The sequence below is a fragment of the Amphimedon queenslandica genome, unplaced genomic scaffold, assembly GCF_000090795.2.
Source record: "Amphimedon queenslandica unplaced genomic scaffold, v1.1 AMPQUscaffold_13522, whole genome shotgun sequence".
Lineage (NCBI taxonomy): Eukaryota > Metazoa > Porifera > Demospongiae > Haplosclerida > Niphatidae > Amphimedon > Amphimedon queenslandica.
In genome coordinates this window covers 965,276-980,145 of record NW_003546242.1, presented here as the reverse complement: position 1 = coordinate 980,145, position 14,870 = coordinate 965,276, and positions in this window count along the sequence as shown.

The window sequence follows — 14,870 nt, the reverse complement described above, 5'->3', positions numbered from 1 at the left end:
TAAACAAGTAGTTCAAGCACAAAAGAAGTGGTTTTTACGTCATGGGATACCAGAGAATTTAAACAGTGACAATGGGCCTCAGTTTAGTTCTCAGGTGTTTGCTGATTTCTCTCAGTCATACGGATTCAAACATAATACCAGCAGCCCACATTTTCCTCTGAGCAATGGATTGGCCGAACGGAACATACAGACAGTCAAGATGTTTGAGATGTCAAAAGATTCATTTATGGCTCTTGTCACTTATCAATCAACACCGTTATTGTGGTGTCAACATAGTCCAGCAGAATCATTAATGGGATGACAGATTAAATCAAATCTTTCAAAAACAACTGAATAATTGGTTCCTACTTGTGATTATTTAAAAGTTCAAGAATGTGATGCTAATTACAAACTGAAACAAAAGACTGATTTTGATGGACATCATAAACCTCATCTATTGCCACCAATAGCTGATGACTAACCTATTTGGGATGATACCAGAAACCAACGGACACAGGGTCAAGTCTTGTCACGAAATGAGAATCGTAGATCTTATAAAGTTCAGACTGAAACAGGACCTGTTTGGAGAAATAGGTCTCATCTTAATCCTACCCCTAATCAAACAACTGGCCAAGAACCTTAAGAGCAAAGCCATCAAATTATGACTAGATCCAGAACTGGAACTGCTGCTCATCCACCTGATAGGGTAAGTTATTAGCTGACAACCGGCCTCTGGAGAATGGGAGATGTAAGATTACATTATTAATATTCTTTACTATGTAGTTATTTCTAGAACATTCCTCATTTGTCTGTATGTACATCTATATGTCATTGTGTATGTATCAATTACTATATGCATCAAGTTATGCCTAGAACATACTCTATATATGTAACTAGAATGTTCTGTTCTTGTTTGATATAGATCTTTTGTAATCTATGTGTCTATAAGCTGAATTTGATTTTGTAAGTTTTTGTTTGCAATCATTCAAGCAGATATCATTACAGCTGTTGGAAGTCTTGCAATGTACAATGTTCTTCTTGCACGTCTTTCCTTCAAACCTGGCACCAACCATCTCGAAAAAGATAATCCATAGAAAGTAGCAAAATGAATCATATTAAATTAGATAAAAATGAGAATGGCAAGGTAAAGCATGAGATATAAACAAAATGTGACCCTCGCACCTCAGAATATCAAAGAACCACCTCACACAATATCACTGGTCTGTACCATTAACGTCATGATTTAATGGAAGTAGTTGCATTGTGACATGTAATTCCTGGGCCAGTAGTACCTAGTAATCCTTTGATTCATTTACCACTTGTTCCTCGATCTATTCAAATGAGAATACAGACAGTAGTAATGAACAAACCACAACTGATTTCACTCCATTGTCTGTATGAATATGGCATGTCATTCGTAAATGCGCTCACCGTATCATTAAAAGATGCAACTGCTGTAGAGGAATGTACCAGAGAGCAACATCTCCAACCAAGATGGCATTATGAACGTCAATGCAGAATGACATTTTCTAATTTTAAGTTTTGCAAAGGGTAAATCATAAAAACTAGTCAATTCAGTAGTATAGGGAGGTAATAGTTCAAAAAATAGCAATAACGCCATACTTTGGGGTCAGCTGCATGAGGTATTTCATTTGATGGGTACAAAGCAAGCTCCTTAGCTCAAGATCAAAATCTACAGAAATGTGACATTTTCATTTCAATAGAAAATAGATTCCTGGCTGCTTCTCCTGATGGTATGGCATATGACAGCAATGGTCATGTGGCTTAATTGAAATTAAATTCCCCTATTCATGCCGCAATACGATTGTTCAGGAAGCTTGCCTCAAAATGAACTCTTTCTTTTGCGAGACAACACATGAAGAAATTTATCTGAAGAGAAGCCATTTTTATTACTTCCAGATCCAAGGAGCAAAGGCAATAATTCAGCTACGGTGGTGTGACTTTATTGTTTGGACAACAAAGAGCATGAATGGTGAGAGGATACCATAAACGTTATTTAGTATGACAGTCAGCCTTTTTCAAGGGATGACAATGAACCATAAATTAGTATAACTAGTTTCAAAAATAATACATTTGGTTAATTTTCCCTTGTGAATAGATAAGTTTATCTTTCACAAGTGGTTTTTGGAAGTTTGTTAAAATAGCACATGTATAGAATATTTCAATTGATACTCCAGCCATATTATGAGGTATATCATGTAGAAATCTTTCGTTCCTCTAAACGCTCTTTCTATGTGTGTTTTCAGTGATGCTATTCTCCTTGTTTGTATTAATTCCTTTTCAATTAGTTGCTCATCATTTTTTGTGGAACATTAAGAATTACTCTGCAAAAAGTTCTGAAATGTTGAACCTCTTGACTGCCTTTATACCATCTTCATGTTCTAATTTCTTTAATAATCCTTACTCAATAAATAATTGCCTGTCTAGTAGAGACGGTCCAAACATACAAGAAATAAAAAAGCTCCTGATGGGGTAATACCAGCCAGAACCTTTGCTGTATTATGGTTTTTGTATGTACAGAATGTCAGTTGTTGTTAGCAGGGTTGCTTGGTCTTTGAATTAGGATCTTCATTTGCATCAACAATGACACGGTTATTGGAATACAACTGTTTGAATTGAGCAGGCAATGTCTGTTGCACTTGTTCTCTGAAGGCCACATGGGTATTTGTTTCACTTATGGTAGAGAAAATTTATCCATGTTTTAAGGATGCGAGACACTAAAGATTGAGAAATCTTAAAGCGGAATGCTAAATCTTGCTCTAATAAAGCACACCTTAGTCTGCAGAGAGTCAAAAAGAATTCATTAAATGGGGAAAGACCATGTTGTGATTTTTTCTTCTGATGTTTCTTCTAAACCAGCATGGTAATTCAAATGATGGACAGCATTTCTTAGATAAAGCATATCATCAGATGAGAGTATGACTGAAATCCAGTATTATATAGGCGGTAGCCTACATGTAGGATCAAGGTTGATTTTTTAAGATGGTGGCCGTTTTTATGATTTTCAAACTTATAACTCTTTTATCTTACGTTGTACAGCCTTATAAATGGCTTAGATGAGCTCTCCTTCACTGAGCGATTCTCCTAATACCTTTAAGGTGGACTGTAATGTAGGAGCATTTCTGGAGAATAGGCCCAAATTCAATTTTCTACAAAATTTTTCAGACTTTTTCTTCTTCTTTAATCCTCTATCAACACGGATATCTTTTAAGCCAGGGAACTGCTAGAGTTGGCTTTTACATCATTCCTTTGTGCTTGAGTCAAGGACTGAACACGTGGCTTCAAAAAGAAGCAAAGACAGAGAACAATGGAAAACAAATTCCAGCTGGAGCACCGCGTGGGTTTGTGGTTTGATGCCATTTTAATTTATGCGCATGTGATTAGCATGAATATAATTAACCTAACCACATAATCAAAACACTGAAAACAGAATGTAATTTATTAATTTAAAAAAAAGAATAGAAACAAGTAAATAAAAAACATTAAAAAAAGAAAAGTATAGGATTAAATTGTAAAAAATTAAAGAAACAAGAGGGTACTTGCAAACTAGTGATGTAACAAATCCTACACCACTGCATGAAAGACATGGCTTCCACATAGTTATCGTGTAGTAGCCTGTGTGGATAATTACAATGTAGTAAATGCTTTTGGTAATAATCTTCATGTTGTGGTGTATGATTTCTTACATCAAGAGATTGCAAGTACCCACTTGTTTCTTTACTTTTTTACAATTTAATCCTACTACTTTTCCATTTTTAATGTTTTTTATTTATAAAATTTGATTGCGTCATTATAATAATATAATCCTCTACACAAAATCCCTGGATTGCTGATATTTCAGGTTTAAGCACTATTTACCTTGTATGATCGTTGCATCAATAGGAGCTTTAGCATAGCCTGATTTTGAGTAATAATGGCACACATATCATGTCTGCCAGGGTGGCTTCAGGCATGGCAAGGTGTCCTATGAAGTGGTGACTTTCGCTGCTTCGGTAGCTGACTCATGCATTCACTTCAAATTCTGAATTGTTTGATTTGATATTTACTTCAGTTACTAATTTCAAATGACATTTCAGATAGTCAAGTAACTTGTTTGGTATTCTATGCTACTTCAAATCATAACAGGCAGGGTTTGATGATACATTTTTGCAAGAAATAACAGCACAAATGAACACCATGACCAAGAGAATGCTAATTTAATATTTCATCCATTATGCCTTGCATGTAGAGCCCCACACAGCATGCATGCAGCAGCCTCAGCCCCACCCTAATAACTGTTTGTTACTTATGCTTTCCTAAGTCAAGATTCAGAAAGAGGAAGATACCCTTTCATTGGAGTGGCTTTAGCAGTGGATGAAGTGTTTAGCAATGGATGCAGTGTTTTAGCAGTGGATATAGTGTTTAGCAGTCGATGCAGTGTTTAGCAATGGATGCAGTGTTTAGCACGCCCACTCCTTTGATTTTCTTGACATGCCCCCGGTTTTTGCTGGTAGGTGTGGCCACCAAAGATCCTTTGATTTCCTTGATTCCCCGAGGGGTTCAGACTGTAAGCGTGGCCAAACAACATCGTTTGCATGTTTAGCCATAGATACTGTACACGGAATAGAATAGGAAACTGCCTGTACGCGCCTGCCCTATGATTGCTGCGTTCAAGCTAGTTTGTGTTAACGCGTTAATGCCACGCCCATTACTTTCCTGTTATTCTTTCGACCTGTCAAGCAGTCTTGATCTTTGTGGGACCAGCCCTTAGTTCTTAGAGGGATTTTACGGCAAGAACAGTCGTTTTATGTGTTCATTAAGGTTCGTGATACTGAAGAAATTTTTTTGTCGTCAAATTTTGCTTCATTAAGGCGCGAGTACCCTCGCGTGTCATTTGCAGCTATAGTTTTTTGTGGGACTGTATGTTCGGCATTATTCATATTTAGCTACTTTACTTGTTGTATTGTTTAAGAATAAAAATGTGCCTAATGGATTAAGTAATTTATGGCTTGTAAAATTGAAGTGGTATTGTCAATCATGTTAGTTATGCCTCGTAAAAATTGAAGTAGTATTGTCAATCATGTTAGAAGTTGATGCCTTAATTTCTTAATTATCTCATAGATGGGTAAAAAAAACTACGCTTTGATGTCAGAAAGAATCTTGAGCAACACAAGAGGCAGAGGGTATTGCAAGAATCTTCTACAGAGCAGTCCCTGATTTTGTGTAATCCAATTGAAGTTACTCATTTGGATAAACTATCACTAAAGCCTGTGACCATCGACACAGTTCAAACTGTGACAGGCCAAGTACTGCGGGACACAATTGAACCACAGTCCTTATTAGTTGTTACCATCCTGTTGCAACTCATATTTACATTACGTGTTCCTAATCTCTCCTTGATAAAGTTGATTTGTGAACCATTCGGATGTCAAGTAATGTTGTGGGTCCTGGTGGAATAATCTTGTCACTTTCTCTTCAAATAATGTCTGATTCGTTTCCATTTGTCATCACAATCAATCAAAACTTCACCTGGTCTCTTTCAGTTGGATCCTATCAGCTCACAAAATAATTACTGAATCACCACAGAAACTCCTGTTGTTCTTGAATTGTTGTCTCGTCTAGATGAGCTTACTTTTTGCTGTGGTAATTCAGATCAGAAATTTGTAAATGTGAAAGATGCTCGCCAAGGTGTATTTAAATCTAAAAATGGTAACTTAAGGTCATTATTATAGCACATAAAAATAAGCTATTTATGTAGGTTCTGTTGTTGCTACATATGATGAGAGACATTCCCAAAGCCAACTATTAGAAATACTCTTTGCTCAATGATAATTAAAAGACGAATGAAGTCCGCTGCAAAGAATGTAAAAACTATAGGTATAAATGTTACATTAACTTAGATACTGCATGTATTTTTATTTCATTTAGATCCACATTATACTCTCTAAAAAGTAAAATGAAGTCAAAATCAACAACCAGCCCTTCTTCATTCACAAACACTCAGTTTTTATCTTCTCAAGAGACAAGGAAGCGTATGAATGATGATTGTACTGACAAAAAGGCACTTAAATTGCAAATTGCCTGTCTTGAAAGTAAACTAGAAAATGCCTTTTCAGAAAAAGGTGTAGATGAGGGCAAAGATTTCTCAGATGATTTATGTTGTACACATGGAAGATCAAACTCTACCTCAGCCACCTGCAGATTCTTTTATTGAAACTTTCGGAAAGAAGCAGATAGAAATGGCAAAGAGAAGTGGTATGTAACCGAATCATAATGTATAGGCAAGTAGGTGAGATTGTACTTTACTACCCTAGGTAAAGAAAAAATGGGGTTAGATGGCATCCGTTGATGATTCAATGGTGTTTGTATATTCGTCAACAGTCTAGCAAAGCATATGAGGCACTTCAACAGTCGGGATGTATACACCTACCATCTGAACGTACTTTGAAGCACTGCTCTCACTGCATGAAGGCAGAACTAGGTATTTCAGTCGATGTTGATCTTCAACTAGCAAGAGCAGCTAATCTGTCTTCGAGTGCAGATACAGATAAGTTGGTTTTCATCCTGTTAGATGAAATTCATCTTAAAGAAAATCTTGTGTTCAATAAACATTCAGGTGAAATGGTTGGCTTTGTAGATCTTGGCAGTATTAACAATCATTTACTTGATTGTGAGGACTCTCTTCAAAGTGAAGCTAGTTCTCCTAATTTAGCAAATGCTATGATGTCTTTTATGATAAGAGGCATATTCTCTGACCTGAGATTTCCTTATACTCATTTTCTATGTTCCAGTATAAATGGGGAACAGTTGTTTCAAATCTTTTGGAAGGCTGTATATAGATTAGAAAGGATGATATTCAAGGTATGAAATTGCTAACTTACTGCAATGCTTTAAGTTTAATGTACTTGTTGGTGCTAGCAGTTACCTTCAACGGTTCATTTGTTAACCGCCGTCTAGTTGCATTACATGACACTTCAGTGAAGCTAATGTATAAAGTCATCAATATACATGAACCTGAGGAATGCAACATTTTCTTTTTTTTGATCCACCTCATCTTGTCAAAACAACAAGGAATTGTTGGGCATCAATAACACATACTTTATCAGTATGTTTTATGTCAAAATAATTAATCATTTTTACAATCAACAAAGAAATGGTAAATCTATTCCATGGCAGCACTTAATTGATTTGTATGAAAGAAATAGGAAAAAGGCACAGGACTGGCAATAATTCCCAAATTAAAGAATGAACTCCTCCATCATTCATCTTTCTCTAAAATGCGAGTAGATCTAGCTGCTCAGGTACCATAATTGGCTATAACATTTGTAAAAATTGACATCACTTGTAATTACTTTAGGTTCTTAATGAGTCTGTCAGTAAAGCTCTCACTCTTACAGGTGGAGCAGAGGTGGAAGAAACAACCAAGTTTAACCTCATGTTTGACCAATTCTTTGATATGCTCAATGTGACTAATTTTACAAAGGGCACCCACTCTCAAATCTTTCCTACACCCATACCGTCACAAAGATGATCACAGATTAAGTGTATGCATACATGTACATCTGTTAAAAACAAGTGTAATTTTTTTTTGTTTTGGTGGTTGAAGAATGAATTCCTGCCATATTTAGATGAATGGCAGAAATATGTTGATAATTTTACTGACATCACTATGGATCAAAAGAGGAGAATGATAATAATTACTGAAACTATGCTTGGTCTTAGGATTACAGGTACAAATTTTGCATTACATGTTGTTCCTATTAATGATGTTTTTTTATAGCAAAGTCATTTATTGAATTCATCCCATTTTCGTTTCCTCTTCTGGAAGTGAAAGATAAAATGATGGCATTTTTAAGTAACAGGATTTGTCAAGATCCGTTGGAGAAATTTTTTGGTTTTTAGAGGCAAGTAGGAGGAACCAATGACAACCCATCTGTGCATGAATCTTTCAAGAATACGGAAACTCTTCGTGTTGTGAGCTCATTTTGTAATGGACCTATAAGAGGTAACTGTAGGGGTAGTAAGAGCTCCGAAACTATCTCCAAAACTGACTCACTCCCCATTCCAAAACGGTCCAGCAAACGATCAAAATAATTTTATTAATGAAATCATTTAATTATTAATCACTAGTAGAATCATTATTAATTACAAAAGTTATTCTTAAACTTTTTGATTCTTAGACTGATCTTTTGTTGGACTTCTTGTACATCTTGAAAAAAGCGCTCGCTGCAGAGAAATCTATAATCGTAATCCATTTCTGTGCAAAGAGTTTTAGAAGTACCAAAGCGTCATCCTCACACCAGTCACTTGATATGACTGACCAGTAATAGCTAACTTTGTCATCATTTATCAATTTCTCAAGGAAAGTTGTTTTTGCTTGTCCATAGTTTTGATATCAAAATGAAAACGAAACACCAGTTCCATTCAAGTGAAAAGAGTACACGTATTATCAGAGACATGTGTCAGTCCACCACGGTTAATTAGTTCAGTCCATTTAGAACATTCTAGGTCACTGCTATCACTGCCTAAATTAAAAAAAATATGAATTATAGCAATACACTGACAATTTATGCTATAAGGTTACTTTAAAATGATCTAATTCTGTCCCATCTCTTAACGGGATAGTAGCAACTCTTTCTGGTTGTGTGGTGAAGTGTGCTTGATTTCTTTTACTAACTTGTGTATAACATACCCAGCAGTGTGGTGTAAAGCATTCAATTCTTCACTGTCGAGGTAAGTGTCCAGGGCAGACATCTCAGCTGTACCACATGGGACAAATTTTTCCTTGATAAGAACTTCCATAAGCTTATCAGTAACAAACTGGTGAAAGACAGGACTGGCCCTGAATCCGATAGTCCTTTGTAACAAACTTTTCCAACTTGTTCTGAAAGAATCTGATGACCTCAACTTAAAATAATTATCCCACATTCGTTCTTTAAGTGTATGATACTTAACTTCCCTTTGTGAGAAAGGCAAGACTGAAGTTGTTTTATGAGTTTTGAAGAATATACCACATCTCTTCCTTATTGTCACTGGACTCTGACTTCCACTCAAGTAACTTTGGGGCACATAGCTTGGTTTATGTCCTGACTCTGAAATTTGGAAGCCTTTATTAGTCAAAACAAATGTAAGAACGGCTTTAAAAACATCGTATTGCCTTGACAAGGATATGTCATGATGACAGCAGCCATTTTGATTCAGCAGAATAGTTTGTTAACTTTAAAATAGTTTAATTAACTATTTTTCTTTGCAATAATTAAATTAATTAAAATGTTGAGCCTCCCGCTCAATTTTCCCTGCAACCTAGGTTGGTAGGTGCTAATCAGGCAGTTTTTTATCCTGTTCCGTGTACAGTATCTATGGTTTAGCAATGGATGCAGCATTTAACTTAATCTATAGGTTTGGGTGTGACTCAGTTTTAATAATTACTATTAGCAAATTAACAAAATTAATCACAGGTATGAAACATGACGTCTTCCATAGAATCAGCCTTGATTTCTGCTGTCTTAGTTGCCATTTGAAGCATTGGAAACCAAGATGATGATGATGATGAATCTGATTGGTATGGAAACTTATTAATGTGTGATTTCTGATATGATTTGCAGGGTTAAGCCTAGTAGTATTGGAGCTGAAAGCTGCAGGGTTTGTATTGAATGAATATTTTAGGAAGGGGTTGGTTGAGACACTTAAAATGAATTTTTATGAAGCGATAAACCTAATGTACAATTACTAGAAAGAATGTAAAAAGTTAAGGGGCTCTGCCTCCTAATCAGGGGCAGATCTAGGGATGGGCCAGGGTGGGCCAGGCCCACCCAAATATTTTGTGCAGTAATTTAAAATCAACTTTTTAATTTGGATGACTATGTAAACTGTGAAGCATGACTATGCAAACAATTTGTAAACCACAAAGGAGCTCATTTGAACAGCTTTAATTTCCAAAATTTTGACTTTGAATGTAGGTCTTGTTAGCCACACCCACTAATTACCACACCCAAATCATCAAGGCCCACCCATGAATCCAATCCTAGTTCCGCCCCTGATAACATTCATCATTAAAATGAAAAATATCCTGTGAGTCCTCTGTTGGATAAGCATTGTTTCTAGAAGTTACATAAAACTTTTTCCATCCTGTGGAGTAATTTATGATAAATGAAGCTCAGGAAGTTCAATTTTTATTAGTATGAAGTCAAATTTTCACTACCCGCCATAAGGTACTTTTTGTCAATAATGGTCACAATTTAAGTCATACAAAGTACACAATAGGTAAAATTATGTTATTTGTGTTATTATTGTTGTGTGCATTGTTATTGTTATTAATTAATCGAGTATTTTTCTTCTTTAATTGATCTCTATTTTGCCTCCCTCTCAAAGTTTAAACTTTCCTTACTTGCTAAAATTAAAAAAAAGCAGTCAATCTTACCACTAAATTGTGTTGTTTCCATTGTTGTTGCCGTTTTGTCCTATTTTTTTAAAATTTGATAACTATAGTTCAATTATTATTGACTTCACATTTTCCTTTGTCTTTTATTCTTAAATAGTATTTACATAAAAAATTAGATGCTGCTGCTTAAATTTAATTATTGTTAGTAAAATTAATGGCAAAAGATTAAATAAAAAATGTTAACAATATTTTGATAATGAAAGGATACATAATGAAAGCATACATTACACAACTGGGTTAGAGGATATAACAATTGATTTAATGTAATCGTCTCTTTTTGAACATGTTACGACCATCAGATCCTTTATCTTGAGAAGACTTTGTTCAGCTTGGTTGTCAATGCTGTCTCATAGTAGGCTTTTCATTACTGGAGTAAAGCTTTCAATAGTTTATGTCCACCTGTAGCTGCAAACAGGATATTACATGATACTTGAAATTCGCAATATGATCTATCTGGTACAATGTAACGCTTCGAGCATTTACAGTACTCATGTTCAACTGCATCAAGTTTGCTTTCACAACTAATGTAACCCCAATATAGATTACAGTACTTTGTCCCTATGATCCTGACATCATTGATAATATCGATATTATCCTCATCCTTCATCTCAAAATGCTGTGTTGTATGATCATCATCTTTATTTGGTGTTAGAGTGAATGAACTGTTCCCTCTTAGTGTCAAAGTTTTCTCATCCCTGAATGTTCAAACAAACAAATTAGTAAAATCATTTGAGGAATATTCCTCAAGTTGATCCACATTTTATTCCCAACAGCATAGCTTAATGGTTCCTGTTTGATCTGCTAGGGTGACTTCTTCCAAGCGTCCAGTTTGTACTACTCTAGCAGCAGCAACATCTATAACTTTACAGCCAAGATTGACTAACGCACCATCTGCTGCATCCAATATTTGTGATATACTCAGTTTTTTGGCTTTGTCTGGACAGGCACTTCTGTTGCCCTTGGGAAAGGCTTAGTCTTCATAGTAGGCCTTAATATGACCTCCAGAGCATCATCATAAATACTCTTTTTCACTTCACAGTTGGTGAGATGGACTGGGCTCATTGCTGCTCTAATGGCAGACAACTTTGCTCGACTTTTAGATTTGAATCCAGCAATCCTGAAGGAGCTTCCTCGATCATTCACTTTCCTATGATAGTTTTTTTTTCTTGTAGTGCTCTTCTTCATTGGAGACAGGAACTCAATTCAATTAAAAATTCAATTTAAAACCATGGAAACACTCATTAACCGAGGTGCAGTTTAATTGAAAACGGTGTGATACTGAAGTAAAGCTCCCGGCTTGAGTGCTCTTGCGTTCTTATTCTTGTTAATAATCTTTGGTCTATTTGAAGCTATTTTAACCAGTTATTTTCCGAACTACACTCACTGGAACTCTCGATCCATCTATCTAGTTGTAACATTTCAAGAAATTAGGTGTGGTTATTTATCATGTCTACTGAAAGAGCTTGAGGACCATACAAGAAGCTCACAGATGGTAAGCGTGCGGCAAATTAGCTATTTGGAATGGCCCTGCTAAAGCTGCCAAACATTATATGGTTAGTGAAAGCACTGTGAGGGGTATCAAGAGAAAATATAGCAAGCAATACTGCAGGCTGCTAGCGAGACTGAAGAAGACTCCGCACAGTGCACAGTGACATCACTACCAAAGGGAAAGCCAGTCAAGCCCTTAATCCTTGGGGAAAACATAGACGGTGAAGTTCAGGACTTCATCAGGACCCAAAGAAGCAGTGAAGTAGTTGTCTCAAGATCAACTGTCATTGCCATAGGTAAAGGCGTAAACGCAACAAAATCTATCTCAAGGAATTTGGAGGCCACATTGACCATAGGAAACACTGGACATAATCAATTCTGCATAGGATGAAGTTCGTTAAACGAAGAGGCTAAAAAAGTCCATGTTCTTGGTGATGCCTTTGAACGTATTAAGCGAAATTTGCTTTCCGATATCAAGATGACAGTGGTAATGGAGGATATTTCTAGTCAATTGATCATTAATTGGGAGCAGACAGGAATATCTCTTGTGCCTGGATCATCCAGGACCATGGCTCTATCTGGTTCAAGACGAGTTGAAATCGTTGGATTGGGTGATAAGAGACAAATCACTGCTGTAATGGGAGCGTCACTCAGTGCTGATTTTTTACCACCCCAGTTAATTTATACTGGGAAAACTCCAGCTTTTCACCCAAACTGTGTCACTTTCCCAGCAAACCGGCACATTACCCACACTGAAAACCACAGGGCAAATGAAAGCACAATGTAGGACTACATCACTAAAGTCATTGTGCCATTCATTGAGAAGATTAGGTCCCAATTACCACAAAGGCATGTCGCATCTCCACATCCAGCCTTGGTCATTTTTGACGTTTTTAAAGGTCAGATGTGCCAGTCTACCATTGACCTTAATGGAAAATAACATTCATTTTGTACACATGCCATCAAATTGTACTGATAGGCTACAGCCATTGGACATATCGGTTAACAAACCTTGCAAGGACTTCATGCGGAACAAGTTCATTGAGTAGTACTTACTTAAAGTATGTGAAGCCTTGGAAAGCACTCAAAACCCCAGCCCTATAATAGACCTAAGGCTTTCTATCAGGAAGCCTCTTGGGGCAAAATGGCTTAAGTTGTTTTACAACTACATGCAAGCAAATCCAGATATAATTAAAAATAGGTTCAGATCAGCAGGAATAAGAGACGTATGTGTTACTTAATTATGTATTATACATGTACAAGCATGCAAATCTGTACATGTAATTCATGATGTATCTTCTGGGAAAGTTATAGAGATAGTACATTATATTCATAACTAAAACCACGAAATTCTGTGGTAGATAGTATTATAATAAATTAAAGAACTCTTGACTCTATTCATAATTATGGAATGGAGATTGGGGATGAATGGTGGCCCAAAAGTTAAATCTGACTTTGTATAAATTGATGTGAATGTGTTATAAAAACATAATGTGTTAATTTATGTGTTTGTAGTATTGTTTGTATTGTATTTGTCTGTGATAGTCTTGTATGCATGTAGACTAGATGTGTGAGTACAATGTATGTATATGTGCTTTCTGTCTCCATCTCTCTCTTTCTGAACAAAATCACACTCTTCAGAGTGTTGATAAGATCAATAATGATCATGCTCTTCCTAGTGATGATAAGATCAATAATGATCACGCTCTTCAGAGTGATAATAACATCAATATAATCACGCTCATCGGAGCTATGATAAAATCAATATAATCACGCTTTTTGGAGTGATGTTAAGATCAATAAAGTCACACTCTTCGGAGTGGTTATACAAGATTAAGATGTATGAAGTTTAATCCAACAAAAATAAGCCTGCTATGTGTTATGTTTTGTATTTGTGTGTCTAGATGTCTTTCTATTAATGTGTTAATATTAAGGTGGGTTTGCAATACGACATAGGCCAGCGTATTGTCAAATTTTAATTGAAAAGCATGGAAGAGTACAAAATCCTATTCTATTGTCAATGTAACGCAATGCTGATGTTGTATTAGATACCCACCTTTACATGTACATGTACAGTGTACATGTGTGTCTATGGGCAATGGCAGTGGAATAGGGGGGTAGAGAGGGGGCTACATTAAAAATATATAGTAGAAATGCTACATAAAAATTGCTACAGCGGAATTAGCAGCCATTTGTAGATAAGACCACACCCATTTTGATAACTTAATTGAACTTTAACCCTACAACATAAATTATGTTCCACTGCCTATGTCTGTGGCTGATATTTATATATCTCCCATATCATCCCACTCATACATACAACCCCTTAGGCACACCTCCCAAGCGCCCTTCCAAAATATTGAGGTTTGGCAGCCCGAGTGCAGGCCTTCAACATCTTTGCAAAACATTAAAGTTTGGCAGCCCAAGTGCAGGCCTTCAATATCTTTGCAAAACATTAAAGAACAATAATAGTTTTACAAAAATTAGTAGACATGTAAGAAATAACAATCAAATGATACTATGGACATACAAAACAGGGAACCACAGAGGAAGAGGGCCTGATCAATGTGCTATTATTCGGGGAGCTATGGCCCTAGAGCAACCCCAGGAAAAACCACTCCATGCTTTTCCTTATCTTTTCTTTTCTTTATTATTACATGGAGTGGAAAAAACCTTGACCACAACCTCTGATATTCCCAACACAAAACACACAACTAAATAAAAGGAAAAACAACCTATCTAAGAAAAAAATAAGAGTTCCTAAACTTTGATGACACCTTTGTCTTTAATCCCTGTTCACTAGCTAAAAATAGTTAAGGAATATAAAAAAACTGACTAGAAAAAACAAGATATGCATTGCATAATACATACGAGTAATACATATGAACCTCTAGCTGATTTCCCACAAGGAAAAACAGGGTGGGGGGGAGGGGACCTGCACACGTGACACGCCGTAGACTGA